The sequence below is a fragment of the Acomys minous genome (assembly GCF_964271855.1).
Source record: "Acomys minous genome assembly, chromosome: 12".
In the NCBI taxonomy this organism is placed as follows: domain Eukaryota; kingdom Metazoa; phylum Chordata; class Mammalia; order Rodentia; family Muridae; genus Acomys; species Acomys minous.
Genome location: NC_140493.1, coordinates 47,773,619 through 47,796,318, shown reverse-complemented (window position 1 = coordinate 47,796,318; position 22,700 = coordinate 47,773,619). Strand labels below are relative to the sequence as shown.

At 43.4% G+C, this 22,700-nt stretch overlaps 1 long non-coding RNA gene across 2 annotated transcripts; it reads left to right on the top strand.

Moving 5' to 3' along the window:
• The first annotated feature begins 1,485 nt into the window (after window positions 1-1,485).
• LOC311578347 lies at window positions 1,486-20,947 on the top strand. 2 transcript variants are annotated; one of them, XR_014772852.1, is made up of 4 exons: window positions 1,486-1,647; window positions 4,356-4,449; window positions 19,098-19,231; window positions 20,828-20,947. It is a non-coding gene; the product is annotated as an uncharacterized lncRNA (long non-coding RNA). The 2 variants fall into 2 exon arrangements; XR_014772853.1 differs by lacking the exon at window positions 20,828-20,947 and adding an exon at window positions 19,432-19,564.
• The last annotated feature ends 1,753 nt before the right edge of the window (window positions 20,948-22,700 follow it).

Sequence of the window (22,700 nt, the reverse complement as noted above, 5' to 3'; positions counted from 1 at the left end):
GACTCGTTTCTGCTTCCGGCCAAAGACACATCAACACAATCTGTTTACTTTACATAAGCAGATTTGTTCCTCATTTTATCTGAATTCTCTCTAGGTGGTTTCTCTGTCCTTTCCCCATTCCAACCCTTATGATGCTGACTGTTCACTTATTGACCACAGACAACAACTAAAAGCCCTTTTCGACACTAAGCCACCTTTTCTCCACCTTGAGTCAGGAAAGTCTGAGAGTTAGTTAGTGCTTAGTTAAAAAGGGATAATGCAACATGACTCTAAGGAGCTGGTCTTAAATTCCTACCTTGGGCTATCTCAGATTCATGCTCTCAGGACTATGAGGATCTGGACAATTGTTCCTAGACCCCAGACTGTCCCTTTTTGTTATCTTTAGCCCTCACTGAGGCTTATGCCCTCTGACTCCCATAGGCTTTGTTTGTCCCCTGAGATCTTCTGGGAGTTTGGGTTCCTCACTTCTGGCCTAGACACCTCACCTTCTCTTGATAGACTAGATGGTACAGGACCCTGGGCCTGCCTCAGTAACCAAATTGGTCCCCCAAGCATCGGGTTGGTCCCTAATCTCAATGGCAGTGGTGCTTCACAGGCTTAATTTTTCTTCAAGAAACTCATTCTACTTTAAAACCAGAAGAATAACACTCTGATTTGGAAATTGGGAGGAACCTTTTCTTATGGCTGGGAATCAAAGCGGGGAAGGTTCTGAGTCAAATTACCACTCACCAAAAGCAGGGTGCTAGAGGTGCCCTTGTCCCTACTCATCCATTCAGGCTGTCCATAGAGTACAGAGCCTCAGTTTACCCTGGCATAAAGCCGAGGGATAGACAAGCCATTGGACTATTTTGGTATTCCCCCTCCCCAGGCTCCTCCACCGATCATCCACCCAAATCCTGAAAACACAGATGTTTCCATCACACAGTATATGTGTGGAAGACAGAAAACAGTTATGGGAATCAGTTCTCTCTGTCTCCCATGTGGGACCCAGGAACTGAACTCAGGTTATCTGCCTTGGTGACAAGCACTTTTATATACCCCTTTAATCATCTATCCTGCCTCTTGTAGCTTTTTAGAAGCTGCAGCACAGCATCTAACTCCTGTTCCGCTGTAGCTTAGAATCCCCTCGTCCACTCTCTGTTGCTTCCCTACCTATACTCTCCCCAGCCTCTGGTCATTAACACTCTTCTCTCAGCATCTCTGAAATCAGCTGTTTTTCAATCCACAGGAGGATGATCTTATAGTTCTTGTCATTCTGTGCCTGCCTCGCCCCCAAGACTCCATAAATAAGAGGATTTCATTCTTTTGTCCCAGGTGGCTGGTATACTGGTGTGTGTGCTACCACATTTTCTGCATCCATTCATCGGTTAATGTGTGGAAACAGTGTCTTTTCTAGACTTGACAAGACCACTGCCCTTGTGACCTCACAGCAAATGGGGTTGCCTAGGCAAGATCAAGCCAGTCAACAGTAGGATGGAGGATGAAGGAGCTCCTGAGCCTCTACTAGCAGAGGTGCTTCTGACACTTGATAGCTGCCTGAGGAGGAGAAGGAATCGGTTTTCTTTAAGGGTATGCCCTCCAGAGGGTTGAACATGTTCAGTGATGATCTTACACCCATGCACCTAGGACTAGCATAGATTGGACTTGGTGAGTCATGCACAAAAGGAAAAAGAGGACTTGAAGTTGGGAGGGAGGGTTGGGGAGGGTACCGGAGGGGTTAGGGGACAGATGGGGGAAGAGTTGGGGCAAAGAGCAGGGAATTAATGTGACCAAAATACATTATGTGTGGGGGTATGTGTGTGTATTTAAAATTCCTAATTAGTTTTTTTAAAAAAACATATTTTAAAGCAAGTAAGTGTCCCTGAACCTATTTTATTGTAGAGTACAGCCAACACAGATCTAAATCTTCTGAGCTGCAGCAACAGACTTACTTAATATGTAGGGAACCGCTTAGTGGGAAGGGCTTTTCCCATCAAATCTGTTCAGTGAGCAGAAAGTAGCATTTAAAAAAGCCACATTATGAGGAACATGGACTAGGCTCATGTGTCTGCAGTGAGCTAGGCAGACCTGTGGGCCTGAGCTGGGCAGAGCAAGATAAATTCTGAGTCTGCTGTTGCTGAGAAGTCATCTGGACCCTGGTGAGGCTATGATGGGCCTGGCTGAGAGCTCCATCTGTGCAGACTCAGCTTGGTTTGAATGACAGCTTCACAGAACAGCAAACCAGAACATAGGGACACCGAGGGGAGGGAAGCATGTGAGCCAGAGAAGTTTGGGGGTGAGGAGTAAAATGAGCCAGGATACCAGCATGGGCTCTGAAATGTCTGACAGGTACCTTGTGATGCTGAAGAATAGACACCGCAGGCAGCCACTTGTCCCTTTTGCCAGGGAAACGGCACCTTTGGTAGAGGAGAATGAGAACTCGCTTCATGAGTACTTGAGGAATGCTGGCTTTTGACCATCACAATTTAATTTAGGGAGATGGAGTTTCCTTTGGACCTGGCAGTGATGGCATCTCCTTACAGCAATAGAACAGTAACAAAGACAGAGACAAGGCATTAAAATTAAGAAAAGAAAAGAAAAAACTCATTGGCCTGAAGATCAGAGATCTATTAAATGTCACATAGAAAGTCAGAGATAGAATACAGTCCTGGGTTAGCAAGAAACTATGGAATATTTAAGACCAGTTCACATCAGTTACCACAGCAGAGCCATATGTGTTTTATTTCTATCTTTTCAATACCCTGGCCTACAGCTTCTGTCCTCATGGATTGGACACCTTGTGTTCTTGCATCTCAACAGGTCTCCATTGTTTTCCTTGACGTTAGTGATACAATACTCCTGAGACACTGTGGCTCTCCCACATTCCCTTCTCTATGACTTGGGAAAGTTGGAGACTCCTTGCTTCTACAAAACAAACTCTCTCTTCCCTGGTGCTATGGTTATAAATATTGTCTGATTATTCACAGCAACCTAATCCCTATTTCTCATTGTTCCCTCAAATGATAAACAAATGTCGTTCACCATCCCACTGTGATTTCAATAGGAGTTTCAAAGCTATCATCAGTAAGAGGGAACTGTCCATTTATCCTCCAACCCAATCTTCTTTCCCAATGTTTTTCACAGTGACATCCAATGCCATCGCTCAAGTCAAAAGAGTAGAAGGCATGGAATTATCCCTTTTGTAGACCTCATGTGCTCGGTCTTTTAGCAGGGTTGGTGCCTAGCTCCAAATCCATTTAAACCCTCTGTATTTCCATCACCTTAGCCTCTGTATCCCATTTGAGCCATCTTCCTCTCTCAAGTTGTCTTAGGTATTGTTCCATTGCTATGAAGAGATACTATGACCAAGGCAACTCATAAAAGAAAGCATTTAATTGAGGACTTGCTTACAGTTTCAGAGGCTTAGTCCATTATCACCATGGTGGGGAGCATGGTGATATGTAGGAAGGTAATGAACCAGTAGCGGATAGTGCTACATTCTGATCCACAGGCAGAGAGGGTGATGGAGATACTAAGCCTGATATGGGCTTTTAGACCTTAAAGGCCATCCCCAGTGACATACTTCCTCCAACAAAGCCACACCTACCCCAACAAAGCCACACCTCTTAATCCTTCTTAGATGCTGCCACTCCACTATAGGATTCAAATATATGGGCCTATGGGGGCCATCCTTACTAAAACCACCACACAAGTGATGAGTGCAATGACTTCTAAATCCAGTTTCTACTCCACCTCTCTTCTTTCTTAATCCTTATTTTCCCTGGCAGAGTATTTCAATGCCCTCTCATCATCCTTGAACTACCATTCAACTTGTACCAACCCTGTGTGTGCTACACAAGGTGTTTTCTCTCCCAGGCCACCTACATCTTCATTCAAGGTGATGGGGGCATGAGGCATGGAAACGAGCCAGCAAATACTCTGAGATGTCAGTCTGTGGTTCCAGACTGAAAGATTGGTACATTCCTGCTCTAACAGATCTGACCGGACCAAGACATGGCAGTGGACCAAGCTGCAGACATTCAGAAGCACCTGTATTCCTAGATATGCCTCTCATCCTATTGACCTGGAACGGGGGCGGATCAGTCATTCCTTACCAAAGAATATTTACCAGCGAACCCTTTAGAATCTGCAAAAAGAAAATCCAAACTCTGGGAGTGACATCTCTAGGCCTATCCACGCTGCTTCTTCTCCCCCAGTTCTTCCACACTGGTCTTCTTTCAGTTTTTCATGCTTAGATTTGTCTTCTTGCTGGCCTGGGTACCAGGGGCACCCTCTTCAGGGAAGCTAAGAGTCCTTTGTTATCATTTGGCTCCCTCCCTTTTCTTAGTCAAATTTCATTCTCACTCCTGCTACAGGAAGAATTCAGCTGATTGACCACCATCCATCCCAGATGTTCCCAGAAGTAACTGGTCCATCTCATGTAGTCCTTCCTAATGGTGGCCTATGAAGGTAAGTGGTCTTTGATCTTTTTAATTTTTTAAAAAACAACACACACTAAGTGTATTGCTCTACAAGTTGCTTTCTTAGCTAATAAAACATCTTTGATGTCATTTCAAATTCCCAACTACCTGTTTATCAGTTGATTGGCCACTTAGTTGACCTGTGACCTATTTGTTTACAAATTGTTTTACCTTGTTTAACAGCTGTGGAGGACTGTTCTTCAGGGTTCTCTACTGGCTGGTTGATGTCTGCATTCTTTCCATTTCTTGGCTAGTTCCTTGATAAAGCAAACAGCCTTGAACACACGGTTGACTTACATATGTGCTAATGTATTTTGGAGTAAATTATCTAGGCATCAAATTTCTGGATCAAAATGAATATGTCAAGTTTGGACAGGGGCTGCTGGAATGCCCTCCCCAGAAGTTTTCCATGCCTGGCCTCCTTTGAGCCTTGTTTGCCCTGTTCTGATCTCCTGCTGAGCAGTTATCACTCTGCAGGATTGCTTATTGGTGGTTTCTCTCCCAAACCCAGTAAGTGGGTTTGGACTAAATGCATAAAACAAAGCACACAGTGAGAAGAGCTTTGGCATCCAAAAGTCATCATTTCCCATTCTGCATGTGTCACAACAGTGTGGCCTTGAGTAAATGACTGAATCATTCTTAGCTCCGATCCTGCATCTGGCCAAAAGAGATGCTGATAACCCCTGCAGTGAAAACTGACTCTCAGGACTGGATGGAATCATAGTTTTGTCAAGAACCATGCCGTGTAGATAGCCCCAAACCATGTGCAGTTATTGAGATGGCAGCTAAAGCAAAGCTTTGGCCAGTAAGAGGTAAATGCTAAATCAACACATATTTAACCTCGGAGACGGTATGTGTTGAACTCCATAAACTTCCAATTAAAGCCTCAGAGACCACAAGGATAATTTGGCAGGGTTTCTACCAGTGAATACTTACTGAAGAGAAGGTCCATTTGCCAGCAAATACTCCCCAAAGAGAAACAGATGCCTGGGCCCCAGGCTTAATGCCTATTGGAGAAATCAAGCACACTCCATGCAGACCCTGCACTCCAATGACAAGTACTAATTTTTAGAGAAATTTTTAAAGACTTTTAAAGCAACCACTGATGGAGAAATGAGTCTTGGCAGGAAGGATGTGCCCCAGGAAGGGTCAAGAAAAAAAGCCTTTCTCCATGTTATTTCCAAAGGCAGAGAACATCCCCAGGGAGCCAGCATACAAAGGCCTTAATAGGTCCTATGAGAACTAACCAGAACCAGTTGTAATTAGGACCTGCTGACCGTCACATGCAATGTGTGATGGAGGCTGCACACTGAGAATTTGAGTGTCTTATTGGGAAGAAGGGCTGGCTAGCTTCCAGAAATCTCCAGGCATGAGGCCGCCCCGCTGTCTTTGTTTTACATTGTGATTGACCACTGACCTGCTGCCCAAATTGATATGTCCTGCCCAGATCCTAGCCCGTCAGAACAATCGCACACGCTCCCATCCAGGAGACTGGGTCAGGAGTTCACAATTGACAGAGACCTCATTATGGGAAGACAGAGCACTGGAGAGGCTCAAAAGCTCTGTATATCCACAACATCAGACCTATGCTCAAATTCCTAGGAACAAATAGGCCAAAAGGAATGTGTGACCTATGCAGAGAAAAGTGAAGTTTTACAAGAGGTCCAGCCCTAAGCCTGAGAATTCACTGTTGAAACTCAGCTCCGTATACTTCACAAGGGACTTAGGGAAGAGTACGATTGCTTTTTCCATTTGCCTCGGTTTTACCATCTGCAAAACGGAGATGAGGATAAATGCTATTTGAGGAGTAGATTAATGACTTTTCTCATTGCTAGGACAAAATACCTAAAAATGCAATTTACAGAAACAGGCTTATATTGGCTCACAGTGTGAAGGGTTCAGTCCATCGGGGTGGGGAAAGCACAGCAGTGGAAACATGAGCCAGCTGACCTTGTATCTGACGTCAGGAAGCAGGGAAAGAAAACTACTAGTCCTCAGCCCACTCTCTCCTTCCTATCCAGTCCAGGACCCCAGTTTGTAGGATGGTCCCATGCAGATTTGGAGTGGGTCATCTCACCTTGGTTAATCTAGTTGAGAAATCCCCTCACAGATGAACCCAGAGGTTTGTCTCCTTGATGACTTTTCCCCTAGAACCTGTTATGTGGCCAGTTGATATCCATCAAAAGGAATAAAATGTGTGCATGGATGATACTGAAAATCATGATTATAACAATGAGCCTATTTCAGGTCCTAGGTGCCAGGATCCATGCTAAGGCTGTGAAAAGCTTGTGAACTAATTAAGCCAGTTACTTGCTTTTCAAAATGCCACCTACACCTTTATTGTCCCCACCTTGCAGGGGAGGACAACAGGGATTAGAGAGTCTAAGACATTACCTTAAAAACTTGCTGCTGCTGCTGCTGCTGCTGCTGCTGCTGCTGCTGCTGCTGCTGCTGCTGCTGCTGCTGGAAAGCAGGGTACAGGCACACATAGCTAGAAGCTAGGAAAACAAACTGGGGACTCTGTTCCACCTCCAGAGTTCACCCTTGTGAGCACATGACCAGTTTAAGTAGCCCTGCATGCGTTATTTTTTAAAAAATGCTCCAGGCACACCTGACAGGAAGGTGGTGCTGCACAAAAGGATTCCTTCTTTCTCTCATGGCGCCCCATCCACATCTGGGGCAAACTTTAATTTTATTCAAACTTTAGTCTACATGGCAAGTGTGTATGAACCTCACAGCTGGAGAAGTTCTAGCTCTTCCCCATTTCCCTGTCAATATCTATAAATGGTCAAAGTCCTCCTAATATCCCAAGTGAGTATCAATGTAAGTGACCATCAATTCCCATGCCTATGTCTGTTGCACACCTAATGTGTGCCACATTTTCCTCACCCATGCATTCTGGCAGGATAATGACTCTCAGAGTTAGATTTGAGTCGTCCCTTGTACATGTGTGTTAACTGAATTCATGGACGTCAACTGACTTGCCCAAGGTGACACACACAAGTTCTTGATCTACTGTTGGAACATGAAACTCTTTTATATAAATCTGGCCTTAGACAGAATCCATACACAGTGATGACCGAGGGCAATGACCGAGGGCATCTCCAGGACATAAGAAGAACATCCTGAAAAGGCCAGATCTCTACCTCTACAACAACCGCGATCTACCAAAGTCAGCCGCTCCAGAACCTTCATGATTCCAACTGCTGAGACCCACAAGGGCATCACTCTAGGCCTATCTCTAAGTGTCCAGATCTTACATGAAGCAATGAAATTGTTACTGAATGCACCAGAGGCTTCCATGCTCTGTGATGTTGCAGGTGTCTATCCCTGCCTTGATCACACTTCACTTCACTCCAGATTGCCTCAGACAGAGTCAGGAGCTCTTATTCCAGGCCTGAGCCACCTTTTCTGCCTCAGGCACATCTTGTCCTCCTACTCCATATGAGGTGTACCACTTGACATCATGGTTATGTTGGTTGCACCACATGGCCTTGTGGTTATATTGGTTGGTTGTACCACATGGCATTATGGGTACATAGGTTGGTTGTCCCACATGGCATCATAGTTATGTTGTACCACGTGGCATCACGGTTATGTTGGTTGGTTGTACCATATGGCATTGTGGTTATCTTGGTTGGTTGCACCACATGGCATCATGGTTACATTGGTTGGTTGTCCCACATGGCATCATGGTTATATTAGTTGGTTTCATTTTTACCTTCCCCTCTGGCCCTGGGCTATGGGTTTTCTGGGGACTTGGAGACAGTTTACTCTCACTCAGGTCCTGAGGAATTCCCAGGTCCTGAGTTGATCAAAATTTGAGATTACTTGATGTTGGTCATGAAAAAGTTAGAGGAAGAACAAGGTATCAGAAAGAAGGATGGAGGTCACATTATAACTCACTGTGGTACTCAGAACAGTGACAAGTCAGCGAACTGACTGGCATAGACCTGGGGTAGCAAATGGAGCACTATTTATCTGTCTCCAGTCATAATCATCCTTGTAAGGAAGTAAAGTCCTGAGAAGGGACAGAGGAAGAGCAGGAGGGGACTGTTTAGAAGGTCTCCTAGATCTTTTCTAGCAACTTCTCTACAGTCTTGAGCCACATCCATTACCTGAACACCAGATCCCTCCAGTATTTGTTTTGTAAATAAAGTTTTACTGGACACTACCATATTCACTTATCTTGTGTCTTATCTTGCACCTCTGGTACAGCAAGGTCTGAGTTAAATAAGGCTATCTAAGTGGGAAATGTTTACCATCTGGCACTTGAAAGAGTATCTTTGTCCACATTACCACCTTGAGCCCCTGAACAACTGCTGTTCATGTTTCCCGGGTTACTTCAGCACTTGGAGTACTCTAGTTTTGCTTGAGCTAGTTGTGGGCTTTCCAGTAAGTCCACCCTTTTCCCTTAACTAATCAAACTAGAGTTTGTTTATATTGCAAACAATCCAGATAGCTTTAAAATGCATAGATCCTTCCTACCCCACACCATGCACTCAGGTATACACACTCAGGCGTATTTCACCACGTCTGCCCTAGAGAGGCCCCAGTTTCCCAGCACAGGACTCTAATGAGGGACAGAAAATGAGCCACTTGGAATTCCCACAGGAGAACTACACAAACAGCTTCATGTCAACACATCATGGGCCAAATAGTTCAGTCATCTCTAAGCCCAGAACTAATTGGAATTCCTGATGCTCCCCCAGCCTTCTCTCTCTCCTCTCTCACAGCAGCAGCCTGTGTACAATAACAGCATCAGAAGTGAGTCGAGACTTCCAGAACTATCTCCTTAAAGACTCAGTTTAAGCAGTAAGTTGCAATTATCTGGCCTCCCTGTTGTATGCCAGGCTCAGGCCTGAGTGTTGCTGGTAGGCCAGGTCTTCTACACAGGAAGGTTAAACAGCTTCCGGTTATGGCATTCTCACAGAGAACAGTGTGTGCACAGGTGGTGGTAACCCATATAGCTGGCAGCACAGGCCTTGCAGGGAACCAAGACTCCTTAAACAGCACCCCTGGGAACTCAAGTAATCTGTGCATTGCACAGAGTGCAGCCCTGGGATTCAAGGCACAGCTGCTGCCTCACTCATCTATCCAGGCCTAGCTAGGGCTTTTGGTGTGATCCAGGTTCAGCAGCTTTGAGGTAGCATAGGGCTGGGAGTCACTGCAGTGGAGTAAAAACAGGACTGGAACAACGAACACCGTGAAACAAAACGTCAGGAGAACCAGGTTGGGGATATCCCAAGGTTTGAGAGGTAGAGCCGTTCTGATCTGAAGGTGAAATATGTCCTTCCTTCCTTCCTTCTTTTTTTTTTTTCCTTGTTGGAATCCTGAAGCTGAGTTCTACCATTGTTTCATGGTCACATGCCAAAACTGGTATTACTCAAGTAAGTGCCTGTTGGTACCCAAGAGTGTTCACAATCTCATATAATTCTCACAGAAAGCCATGAAGTTATGGGGCTTCTCCCTGTAAAAGGAGAAAAGATGATTAGGAGAGTTATGAAACTACCCTGAGGGCCCACAGCCAATTAGCATCCTAGCTCAAATTCAGACTAAAAAGAGTCCAGGTCATAGCCTTGCTTCAGAAAATGTTGGCTCTTCATTCTTAGGTACTGATAAAATAGTCGTGTTTGTGTGTGTGTGTGTGTGTGTGTGTGTGTGTGTGTGTACATATTGATATATACATGAATATATTAATATGACTCCATGGTTTATATACATGTATGAACAATGCACTGAAAGAAAATGATGTTTTTAAGCAATTTACCCTTAAAATACAAGAAAGTTAAATTGAGTCTAAAGTTCACATCTCCTATCTTAAGATACACTCAGCAGATGGCTGTAGACTCTCCCAATCACTAACTTTCCAGAGCAGCCTCCTCTGGCTGTGGTGGGGTGCTCTCTCCTACAGCTCAGTGATGACAGCTCTCTCTAGCCTAGGTCTTCAGAAGCAAGAAGAAAGACTGCAGAGCTGCAAGCAGACCTCCAGGGAAGAACTACAACTCCCAGAATGTCATCATCTCCCTCTACTAGTCTAGAACAGTGTCTAGAATCAATACACCAACACTTGGAGGCCTGTGGGCAGAGCATAATATAAGATATTGTTAAAAGGATTTGTGAGTGAATGAATGAACAGTGAAGGACAGTGTGAGTGAGTGAGCCAAGTCCTCAAACCCTGAGAAGTGTTTTCTCCTGCAAACATATACTGCAGAAGCACTAAGAATGATGTAACTCGCAGTCTTGCAGACCAGAGAAGTCTCTTAGGACAAGGGTCTGTTCAGACACTTTTGTATCTGGCCCTTTAAGAAAATTTGTATTGGTGGGAAAACTCAGGAACAGGGTAGTTACCCCAGCAGGCCACTCCCACAGGCCTTATCATCAGGAGAATATGTAGAGGTTTGGGGTTGTTTTAATGTAACCAGTCCATCAACACTCAAGGCCTTAAAACTTACTATAAGCCAGATACTTAGAGTACCAGGAAGAAAGAGGTGGCCCCTCCTTTATTAAAGTGTACAGAGACAGAGACGCAATCCGACAATTTTAATAGAGTGCTTCAAAAGGAGGAAATTACAGGATGCCATGGGAACCTGAAAGAGGGATCCTGGAAGGAGGCAGTACAGAGGGTTTGAGACACTTTTCAGGGACAGAGTTTGAACATCTGGGCATGAGCAACGTACTTAAATGCATGGAGACTCACAGAAATATCTATGCATCAACCCATGCATCCACCCACCGGCCACCCAAGCATCGTCACCCACCTACACGTCTGGGAAGAAAACATTTAATTCCCCCACCCACTAAGACGTTCACAAGGCAACCCAGACATCTTCGACACCTTGTCTGTCCGCTTGGCCCATTTACCACTGCTGGTGTTCTTGCTTGTGTGGTCCTCACCCATGCTTCACGCAGCTGTCACAGTGAGCCGTCAGGGAGGCTGACTTAAACATGGCACTCCGGTTCCCATCCCTTCATCAGCTCCCTTGCACCCTTGGTGCAGGGATGACTCATAGGGCCCTGCGACCCAACGGTGCCAATCTCATCCTGGGACCAATTCCTTGTCATCATGCTCTATGTCTGCTGCTACTCCTGGCATGCCTTGCTGTCACCTGGCTCCATGGCCCCTTGCCTCCGGTGCCTACCTCCCACTTTAGCTTCACCCTCTGCCTGAGGCAGATCCATCACCTTGCCCTGACAGGCAGGCAGAGCATCCAGGAATCTAAAATGTAGATTCTCCTTAGTTTATGTATCTTTAATTTAATTATTCCTCAAAGCCTTGTCACTTGCCTTTTCCCACCTCCCATAAAGTAAATGTGGCCCTGGCAGGGGTCACAGGTTCTTTATTCCCTTCCTATATCTACAAGTAAATGGGAGGGTTCTGTGCTGGGTGTTTTCTCCCATCTTTTCACTTTTATATTTTAAATCTGTCAAAGCACACAGAATAGAACATTTGCCATTTTAGCATTGCTCCTTTGTGGCTTTGTGACAGGGTCTTAGTTTCCTTGGCTGTCCCCTAACTAGCTACCTAGCTGAGGATGACAGTGAACTTCTGATACTCTACCTATCTGCCTTCTGAGTGCTGGAATTGAACACATGTGCCACTGTACACCATCTGTGTGGTACTGGCTGGGGGTTGAACCCAGGGCTTTCTGAATACTAGGCAAGCACTCTACCAGCTGAGCCACATCCCCAACCCCTACTTCATTCAATCTTAAATGCTCAATTCATCAGCATCAACATTGTCAGCTGTCTGCAGAACCTTTCATCAGTATCCTTTTAAGCAATAACTCCCCTGCCCCAAGTCCTTGGTAGCCATCCTTCTACACTATACCTTAAAAATGAATAAGGCATCTGCTTAGACACAGCCACCCTCACTTTCCCCTGGCCAAATTTGAATTGTGTCTCATTAGACATGTGGATAAAATGTGTGCATGTCTGTTATCTTCCTTCTTCATTTATTTTAGTATTTTGGAATTTACAAAGAAGACTGACACATGTGTTATCACTTGACTCTCAAGTGACTTCAAAGAGTAAAGCGTTATCAGAGTGTTCATTATGAAAATTGCTTCGGTCCAGAGGAATTTTTGGATTTTGAACTTAGAAGTGTCTGCCTATATAAACAGAGGTGTCTTGGAGAAAAGACCCAAGTCTAAACATAAGACTCCTTCATGTGTCATGTTCGCTTTATCTCCATAGGCTGTGGGTAACTATGTATATAGTAAATTTAGTGTGCCTTCTTTTTTCTCTGTTTCTAGCCTGCTGAGGTGTAGAATTATCTCTTGTTGTAGCACCTGATGCTCAGAAAGTTCCCAGTTTGGTGGCACTTCAGAATTTGGAGTCTTGGATAAAGGATAGTCACTTGAATTTTTTTGCCCCATTTTACAAAACATAATACTACAAGGCTGCCTGGAGAGCCTAGGGTTAATAAATGACTACTCAAGATTCTACCTATCTCTCTAGCCTTCGCTTCAGCCAATAGGCTCAGGTCTCCTCCCAGGCTACTTTCTGTCACTATAACCAGAGATAGCCAATGTGAGGAGCCCAGGAGGAGAAGGAAGAAACAGGGAAGAGTAAGCAGGGTTTGCGATTGGAATGAGCGCTGGGAGCCCTGGAACTGCCAGAGGGGATAAAGAATATCCCAGAACACACTCTTAACCATCTCCACTACACCAGCGGCAAGGCAGACTCTAGATGAGGGAGGTGAGGAGTAGAGAGTTGGAAGAGGGAAGCAAGGGGCTTTTTCATGAGCAGAGAGTTGGAAGTAGGAAGAGAAGACACAAGCCCAGGCCACCTGCTAAGTCATAATTTCTAACCACAATGCTAAGACCAGGATCAAGAAGGGAAGAAGGAGGAAGGGGAAGAGAAAAGGATGCCATGACACTAGTGGAAACCCAAGGTCTGTCTGTGCTCAGTCAAGCACCATTAGAAGCAGGTTTCCCCACTGGTAGAATGAGAACATTACCACTCTCCAACAGGCCACTGCTATGGCTGAAATCATGAACAGTCCATTTGGGTTCTATCCTTGTGTCCTAACTAATCCCATTAAAAACCAAGAGAAAGAAATTGCTTGGGTGCCATAGCTTGAGGATCACAACCTTTTAGAAGGTCTTGTGATTTGTGGGTCCATGCAATTACTTACAGTCCGTCCTTAACATATGTCTAGGGAGCATCTTCTATGGCTTAGGAAATGGGCTAATTGCTAAGATAAAGTGTTGAGAAAAAAGAGAATAAAAATAAAGCAGGTGCCCATGGAGAGTTAATCACCTAGCTCTCAAGAAAATGATACAGCCACAGCAAAATGAAGTCACATAGGTCCTTTTAAATTTAATTTTCTAGAAGCCACGTATAAAAGGAAATATAAAAGTTAATAATGACTTTCACTTGATATAGCCAATGCATTCTAATTTAAATAGGTAATTACTCAGAAACTGTCCATGAGATGTTTTGCATCCTAATTCTTGCAATTCCCATATATTTGATGCTCGGGATATATTGCCGTTTGTACTAACAACATCAAGCACTCAATAGCTACTTGTGGTTACTGGGTCCCAACAGAAATCTAAATGAAAGACAGAAATGGTAATGGTGATATTGCTGACTGCATTGTCTTATAAAAGAAAGGATAAAGTATCACAGGATTGATGGATCAGCACTTCTTCAGGAATCTATAGATACAGGCTGTCCTTTTAGCTATTCTCTAACAAGCCAGGTGAATACATAGAAATTGATTTGCTTTCTTATTTTTTTATGGTCTTGTCCGTAAAATAGATAGTAATTGCCAGATCTGCTACCAGCAAAAGTAAAAAGATACCCAGGAATTTCCCTATCATATTTAAGACCTAAGGCAGAAGTGTCTGTGTGTGTGTGTGTATGTGTGTGTGTGTGTGTGTGTGTGTGTGTGTGTGTGTGTGTGTGGTGTGAAAAGTATAAATGGAAATTGGAAGACTGATTTTTTTTAATATGTGGGAGAAAAATTCAACTTTGATTCTCACTTTGAAAATATCAAATGACCTCCAGGTAGACTAAAACATTAACTATGAGAAATTAAAAAATAAAAGTGTGTACTCTACTGAACTTCTCTGTGATCAAGACTCTGTAACAAGAAAAATCTCAAATGAAAAGACCAAGATAAATGATGAAAATGTCTCTTTACCAAAATAAATCCTCAATCCTAGTTTTTTTTTTTTAAAAAATCAACAAAGAATCTAAGAAAGGCTATTAGAACCACACTCATCACTGATTAAAATTCTTCACTCTGTAATAAGAAAAAAAAGCTTATTGAGACCACAAGATAGAAATAAACCAAGAAGGGAGTGTTTTTCAAAAATGTTCAGGTTCACCCCAAATCTCTAATATACAACCAATACTCAAAACTCAAAATGTATACTGCTAGCACAAGGCTGCCAGGACCTGTAAGATCCAGGAAGTGGGAACACATGAAAGGGAACTTACTCCCCTTATGAACTCTCATCACCACCCTTTAAATCAGCTTCTTTGGTGATGCATGCCAGCACACTGTGTAATCCATGCAGTGGCAGCAAACATGAGATCTTTAGTACATAACGGTTGGAAGGCTGTGGCAGGTCAAGCAGCTGTGGCTTGATGTGCTATCATTAATCTCTCTACTTGCTCAACTCAGCCAACATAACTCTTTATTGCATTCTTTCCTTGTTGAGTACAGGAGTCTAGACTAAAGAAAACAAATACCTCCCTGAAAAGGCTCAGAGATTAACAAAAGAAGCCAGCCATGAAAGCATGGTTGTGACAGATGTCTCTCCAATGAGAGCACGGAGGAGAAGTTTTTTTTTAAACTTTCACTATGTATTCCTCAATATCCAAGCCCCACTAATGATGGGAGTCCTGGCATAACGATTTGAATGTACTCACAAAACATGTGTTCAGAATTTGATCCCCAATAGAGGAGTGCTCTGTCCTGGGACCTTTCTGAGGATTCTCTTTGTGATGTAACCACTCTCTTCTGTTGTCACTGAGCTAGATGCTGAAGTGGCCCTGTCATGGTGACATAGACACACTTCACAAGTATAGAAATACATGCATTGTCAAAAAAAAAAAACCACAAAGATGATATGGCAAAGCCTCTGGAACATAAAGAGCTGACTCACTAGCCCATTGTGCAGCCACTTGCTAAAATGTCCCACGACTATGACAAATAGTATTTCCACAAAACCATACAAAGTATATATAGCTCACAGCTAAGTGGAGACGTATCTCAACACCTCATTCACATAAAACTTTATGCATGCTTATGCAGCATATCTGAACACATGCAACACAGGAAGGGTAGTTAATGGAGTTTATGCCTGTGAGTTCACATGGGCGATTAATATTGTCTCTTTCCCTTATCTATCCCAGCTGTGCTCATACGCACACATGACTTCTATAATATGATAAATGACAGTTATTCCCGCAAACAAGCAAGTAGACCCATTGAATCTGAAGAATGGATATAAACCAAAAAGTCAATTCAGCTACCATTTCTGAGTGTTGTATCCTACCTGTTGTTCTAAGGGCAACAGACAGATTGCAGACAGCATCACAGTATCACCAGGAGATGGGGGTGGTTATGTGGTGTGAGAGCTGAGCACAGAGGCCTCAGGACCTTAAGTAAGTCACTGTATTAGTTATGTTCCTCCTTGCTATAAGAATCCTGACAAGAGCAATTTCAGGGATGAAGGGTTTATTCTGGTACACAAATGGAGGGCACAGCCCATCAAGGTGAGGACATTCTGGTGGCAGTTGGTCACATTGCATCCACAGCCAGGAAGCAGAGAAGGATGCATGGATGGATGGATGGATAGATGGATGCATGCATGCATGGATTCTGGTGTTTTGTTTGCTTTCTCTCTTTGACTGGGTCTAGGAGCCCAACTCAGGGAATGGCATTACCCACTTTTAAGGTGGATTCTCCCATCTCATAACCTAACCCTGATAGGCCCTCCCAGGTGTGTGTGCAGCAGCTTCTCTCCTGGGTGCTTCTAGATTGCTGACAATCCACATTGACCACCGCAGTCACTCAAAGCCACATCGCTGCAGACTAAGGCTAGGGGACGTTCTCAGCCCCAACTGTCATGCAAGTAACTCCTCTTGACAACCTCTTAGGATTTATCCAATAAGGATCTAGACCTGGAGAATTCCGCCAGGACCTGCCATCTGTGCTGACTCAATCACCCTAGGATGAGGTATTCTGACACATAGCTCTCTGAGCTTATAGAGATCATTATAAACTGCGTTGTTGTTCTAGCACCCCCCACACACACACCCTGAGGACTGCAATGTGCTAGGCCTGTTCCTGCTATAGGCACAACATATACCCTCTTCCTTTCCTTGCCCAGCACTCTGAATGAGACAAGCTCTGGTGCCTGACTTGACAAACAGGAGGTGAACCACAAAGACTCCCGTGTCTTCCCCCAAATGCCGTGCTCAGCTAGAGTCTTAGACAGAGGTGTTATTTTCAAATAAGGTATTTGCAGATACAAGTGGTTATAGCCGTGTCGTGCTAGGCATGACAGAGTATGGCAGTCCACAGACCTAGTAGCTGATGTCATTAATGAAGCCTCTGGATAGATGGTGCCAGGAACTGAGGAGAGGCATACATGAGCTGAGAAAGACGAAGAACTGACATCAACACCCATAAGTTTGAAGGACCTCTCTCCTCTTGGATCCTGGCTCATCAAGCATTTAACTTCTAGCTTCTGGTCCCAGAACTGTGAGAGAATCATTCTTTCAAGCCACCAAGTTCATGGTCATTTGTTATACACAGAATCCACAAAACACCAATACATCCATGTTGCCCAAACCCACACAGATCAGGAGGATGGAGCCCTGAGGAATACTGGGTTATCTTGCTTCAGATTCCTCCCTTCAAACCACAGGAAGCTGTCATGAAAATTAAAAAGGTAAATTGAGTGGAGGGCTTGGCTCTGCACCTATACATTCATTGTAAGCACTGCATAAATTCTGCCTATTAACAGCCTTTACTGATGAAGAGCATTCCCACTGTCTAATACTAAGGGGGAAAAGAGCATTATTTGACATTGACTATGGATGGTAATCTCAAGGTTCACATGGCATAGAAAACTGAAGAGACTAAGCCAAAAATGAGTACCCGTAACTCATGCAGTTACAAAGACAGTTTTTCTTTTTTTATATTTTATCATTTAAATTCTTGTTGTTGTTGTTTTTCCAGTGAAAATGCATTATGTTTCCATATTTATCTAGCATTTTAAATTCTTAAACAATAAATCAATAAATAACCAATCCTGCTACACAGTGAAAAAAAAAAAAGCCAAGAAGTGATTTGTCATCACTTCCATGACCACGCAGTGAGTCTCAGGCCAGTCAGAGGAGCAAACGATTTGTTTGTTGAATAGTCTACAGTAGGAGCTGTCCAGGCTCTGTCCACTGGCCAACTTAAATATTGTAACAGATCCAGGGGCTTCCATGGGTTCTCCAGGGATGGTGCCCTAGAGTAGGGCATTTAGTTCCTAAGGAGTTATCAGCCCAGAGAGGAGCTGCTGACACAATGTTCCCTGCGGAAATCCAGGAAACAGGCTGACAGTCAACCGGCATTGTCTTTCAGCCCATGTGTGGGAGTGGAGCCCCTGTTATCTCTCAGATTCCACAGAGAACCACAGTAGTGACATGTTGACTCAAAGTTCTTGGCTGCTGGAGCCCACATCCTTGTGGTGGGAGTTAGAAATTTAAGAGATTATATAAAACAAACTTAATTTGAGAAAGAGAGAGAGAGAGAGAGAGAGAGAGAGAGAGAGAGAGAGAGAGAGAGATTGTAGCATAAGGTGTTTGTGGTATAATTAAGGTAATCTCAAGATGAGGTCATTGTGGATTTTGGTGAACCTTAATGAAATTACAATTCAAAAAGATCCAGTGACATGAAAAGTCCCCATAAAGACCCAGGCAGGTCTCCAGTGATGCACTCATGAATTCAGGGGTGTCAGGGGCAACCAAAACCACAAATATTTTTTCCAAGATCTTGCACAAGAGGGTGCACAACTCTGCTACCATCTTGATGCCAACTTCAGGCCTCCATAACAAATTTAAAGGGACATATTCTATTGCTTTAAGTTACTAAGTTTGTGGTAGCTGTTACCACAGCCTTGGGGAAACTAATGCAAATGAACAAGCCAGCTCAACAAGGTAAAGAGTGGTGCTGTCTAATAGAGTGAGGTGGGAATGACCCACCCTAGTGGGGCACACTAGGATAGAGATGCCGGGGAGAAAGCCATACAAGGAAAGGAACATCCCTGGAGGGAATCAGACACTATGCAGGCCATGAAGCAGTGTGATTGATAGCACTAGAAGAAATAAGAGAAACTACATTGTCACCAGGCCTGGGAGGAGAAACTTGGAATGGTGAGGACTCTCTCTGTGTACATAGATTCACCTTGAGTAGATGGGCAGCTGTAGAGAATCTGAAAATCTGAGAAAGCAAGAGGCCTTTGCTTTTCAGAGGCTCGCTCTGTCCCCCTAGGGCAAACCAATCAATGGAGAGTAAGACCTGGCAGGCATGAAAGAAGACATGAGAAAGCATCATTTTCTAGATAGATGCTCAAGGCAGAGCTGACAAGGGTCGTTAACGGATTATGGTTGTGTTTTTAGGCAAATATGCAAGTCTCTACTGAACAACTGAGGTTGCCATTTTCTCAAATGGAAGACTGCAGAAAGAGCCGCCTTTGAGGGAAAGATCGTCTGTTTCCCAGTTGCCTTGAAACTGTGTGAAGCAACAGAAACAGGTACTTACCTGTCCTTAGAAAACTTGTGGAGACTCCAGACTTCAGCCTGTCTTTTTTTCTTGCATGTGGCTCTGGGCATTGGTCATTCCAAGTGGCCCGGATGACCTCTGTGGTGCCTACTTAGGTAGTCATCATGAAGAAAATATCACTTGCTAAAGAGTCTATTAATAGAGTTTCTCCTTCACCCCATGTTCAAACAGGAACCATGAACAAGTATTGTCTAGGATGTGCTGAAACTGAAGACTCAGGACACTGGCAGTGGTAATCTAGGATGGCATGGTTGCTATGGAAAGCAGTGTGGTAGTTCTTGAAAAAGTTAGCACAAGTTTCTACATGATCCATCCATCATGCTTCTGGTATAATACAAATAAATAGAATGTGATGGCTAAAGCATATGCTTGTTAACCTGTGTCTACGGCAGCATTAATCACATTAGCCAAAAGGTGGATCCAGCCCAAGTGTCTATCAACATTGGGATGGATAAACAAAATGACAACATATCAATAGGATGTGGTCTCATCCAGCTTTGAAAGGAAGGAAGTTCTGAGACATGTTATAACATCAGTGTACCCTGAGGACATTCCTGAAATAATAGGTGTTGATGGGGATAGGATTCAGCAGCATCCAGGTGCTGCAGTACAATACCCTCCTGGCATCTTGGAGGTTAACTTCTGAAGATAAAGGATGCAAAGGGAAGTGAAATGCTGGGATATGTTAGGCTATCCTGTTTACAGGGAAGTGAAACAACAGAATGTACTAGGAGAGGTGAAACCCTTCATCCTACAGAGAAGCTCCATTAAAACAACAAGGAAGCAACTCAAAATAGCTTCCCCAAGTCCATGAAACTGATCAGATTCATTAGACCCCTCCCTCACCAAGAGTAAGTAAACAATAAAAGCTGCTAAGACTCCCTCTCAGACAAGGTACGTTGCAAAGAAACTCCAGAGACGTACTCAGCAACCTGGAAGAAGCAGAAACCGGCTTGTGATTCTAGTGTTTTGAGCTGTCACTCATGCTGGAGTGGGATTTGCTGCTGTGGCTGACTTTGAGTCATTTCTGCTTCTATAAGTAACTCCTCATCCATACTTCTGCAAGTAACCTCATTAAAACTCACTGATTTACCAAGTTTGATTTTGGTACTGTCTGTACTTTTCCTTTCTTCAGTTGTCAGTTCCCTTTAATTTTTCATGTCTCTCTAAGAATACTATCACACAGCAGTAGGACATATAGGCATGTTTGTGAGGATGTTTCCAGAGATGTTTGCCTGAGGGGGAAAAGACCTTCTTTGAATGTGGGTAGCTCACTGATTGGGCTGGGGCCCCAGATTGACTGTAAAACAGAGAGTCTGTGATTGAGCCACATCCACCTCTCTGCATCATCCTATGAGAGCAATAACTATCCTCCTCACATTCCTGCCACCACAGCAGAACCACTCCTTTCCCCCACATCTTTCCTATAATGACGGACTCTGTGAGTCAAAAAAATAGCCCTTCTTTTCTCAAGTTGACTTTGTCATGTATCCTGTCTCAGCAACAAAGGAAGGAATTAATATACTGCTGTACAACTAATTCTACTTAAAATGTGCACCATTTATAGAAACAGAAAACGGAACGGAGACTCAACGGAGATGTGGTGAGGGAAGGACAGAGCAGCAGTATTTGTGATCACAGAGTTTCCTTTGGAGATTATCAAATGTTCTGGAGATGGTTTCATGAGGTAAATGTACCTAACACTAGGGAAGTGTACACATGATATGGCTAACATAACACATTTTATGTTGTGTGTGTTTTACCACATTAAAAGAAAGTGTTTTTCAGTGGCATCCTGAAGGTGAACCTGGACAACTTGTGCATTAACCTGACACACTCATCCCATGAACTTGCACTCTCAGTGTCATCACTGTCATCTGTGGAAGGGACAGTTTTTGACGCCAGTTCCCATTTGCATCATGTGCCACACTCTGTGACATAAAAGTGGTGTGCTAATTAAAGTCAACCTTCCAAACAGCCCGAGGAGACAAGAGGTAATAAATTATAGAATGTCTCCATCAGAAAAAAAAATGTGACTTAAAGATTATCTTAGTCTGTTTGGAATGCTGTAACAAAATACAGTACACTGGGTGACTTATAAAAAAAAAACACAGAAATTTATATCTCGGAGTTCCAGGGAGTGAGAAGTCCATAAGCCAGATATCACCAGATTTAGTGTCTGGTGGCCCGTTCTGGCTTATAAGTGGCTCTTTACTGCCACATCATGTGGTTGAAGAAATGAGGCATCTTTTGGCATCCTCTTTTGTAATAGTGCTAACCTATTTATGAGGCCTCTAACTTCATGACATAATCACTCATAAATACTACCACCTTAGAGTATATCACAGCAATATCTGAATTGGAGGGGAATACAAACAATAACACCATAAGGGACCCTGTAGTTAGAGGAACTTGGTGTTATCTTCTTATAGACCCTTAATTGGGGAGGAGAATTTATACAACCACTCAAAAAGTTAGCCCTTAGAATGGGACCCTGGCCCCACTCTGTTGCCTCTTAGCCAGTCCTCTTCACTGACCTTACACACTCTTTCTGATGCATGAAAGGAGGGGGCTTCTCCATAGTTGTCAAATGTTAGACAGTCTTGGAGCACAAACGCTTGCAACCTTCAAGGAAAGTCTTTGTTTGATCTTTGTGGAAATTAGAAAGAGGTTAATAGCCTTCATTTTTCAAGACTCAGTGAGTCATATTGGAACTTTCTGGAACCATTATAGAATTCAAAAAGGGCACAAATATAGGCATTAGGCTCTGTCTCTTATCCAAAGTTTCTCCACTTGTAGAATTAGGGACCCTGCTATGATAAATTTGGAAAGAAAATTTAAAACCTTCCATCACTGTGACATTATAGAGAGGCATCTAAAAATGTTGTCATCCACTTATATTATTCCAGAGCATGGTTTTTCTGAAGAATACATGTCCAATAGGAATACAATGAGACTCTTGTGTGCTGTTTTAAAGTTTCTAGAAGCAACAATGTTAGGAGTACAGGAAGAAAGGGTGAAATTATTTTTAAGAAGCATATTTCATGTCACTCAATTCAGCAAACATAGAACATTTCAACATTTAGTCCATGTGAACACTTTGCTGAAATAACTCACTTTTAAAATATTGTCCTTGTATTTTATAGCTAAAGCACACCTCGGGTTGGACTAATCATTGTCACGTGCCATGTGAGTGCAGGGCTATCCATTAGGCTGTGGTTCTGCAGAACTGAGTGACTATGTCAATTCTTCTCTCTCAAAATGCTGGAGTTGAAATTTAATATGTCTGTTTTATGGAAATTTTATTGGCTCTTCCTTGCTGTCAAACTCATCCACCAAATCCAATTTACTTGTTCACTGGAAATACTGACTTTTTTTTTAATTGGGGATGAGTGGGTGTTGTTATTGTTGTTGTTGTTTTGGTTTTTGAGATAGGGTTT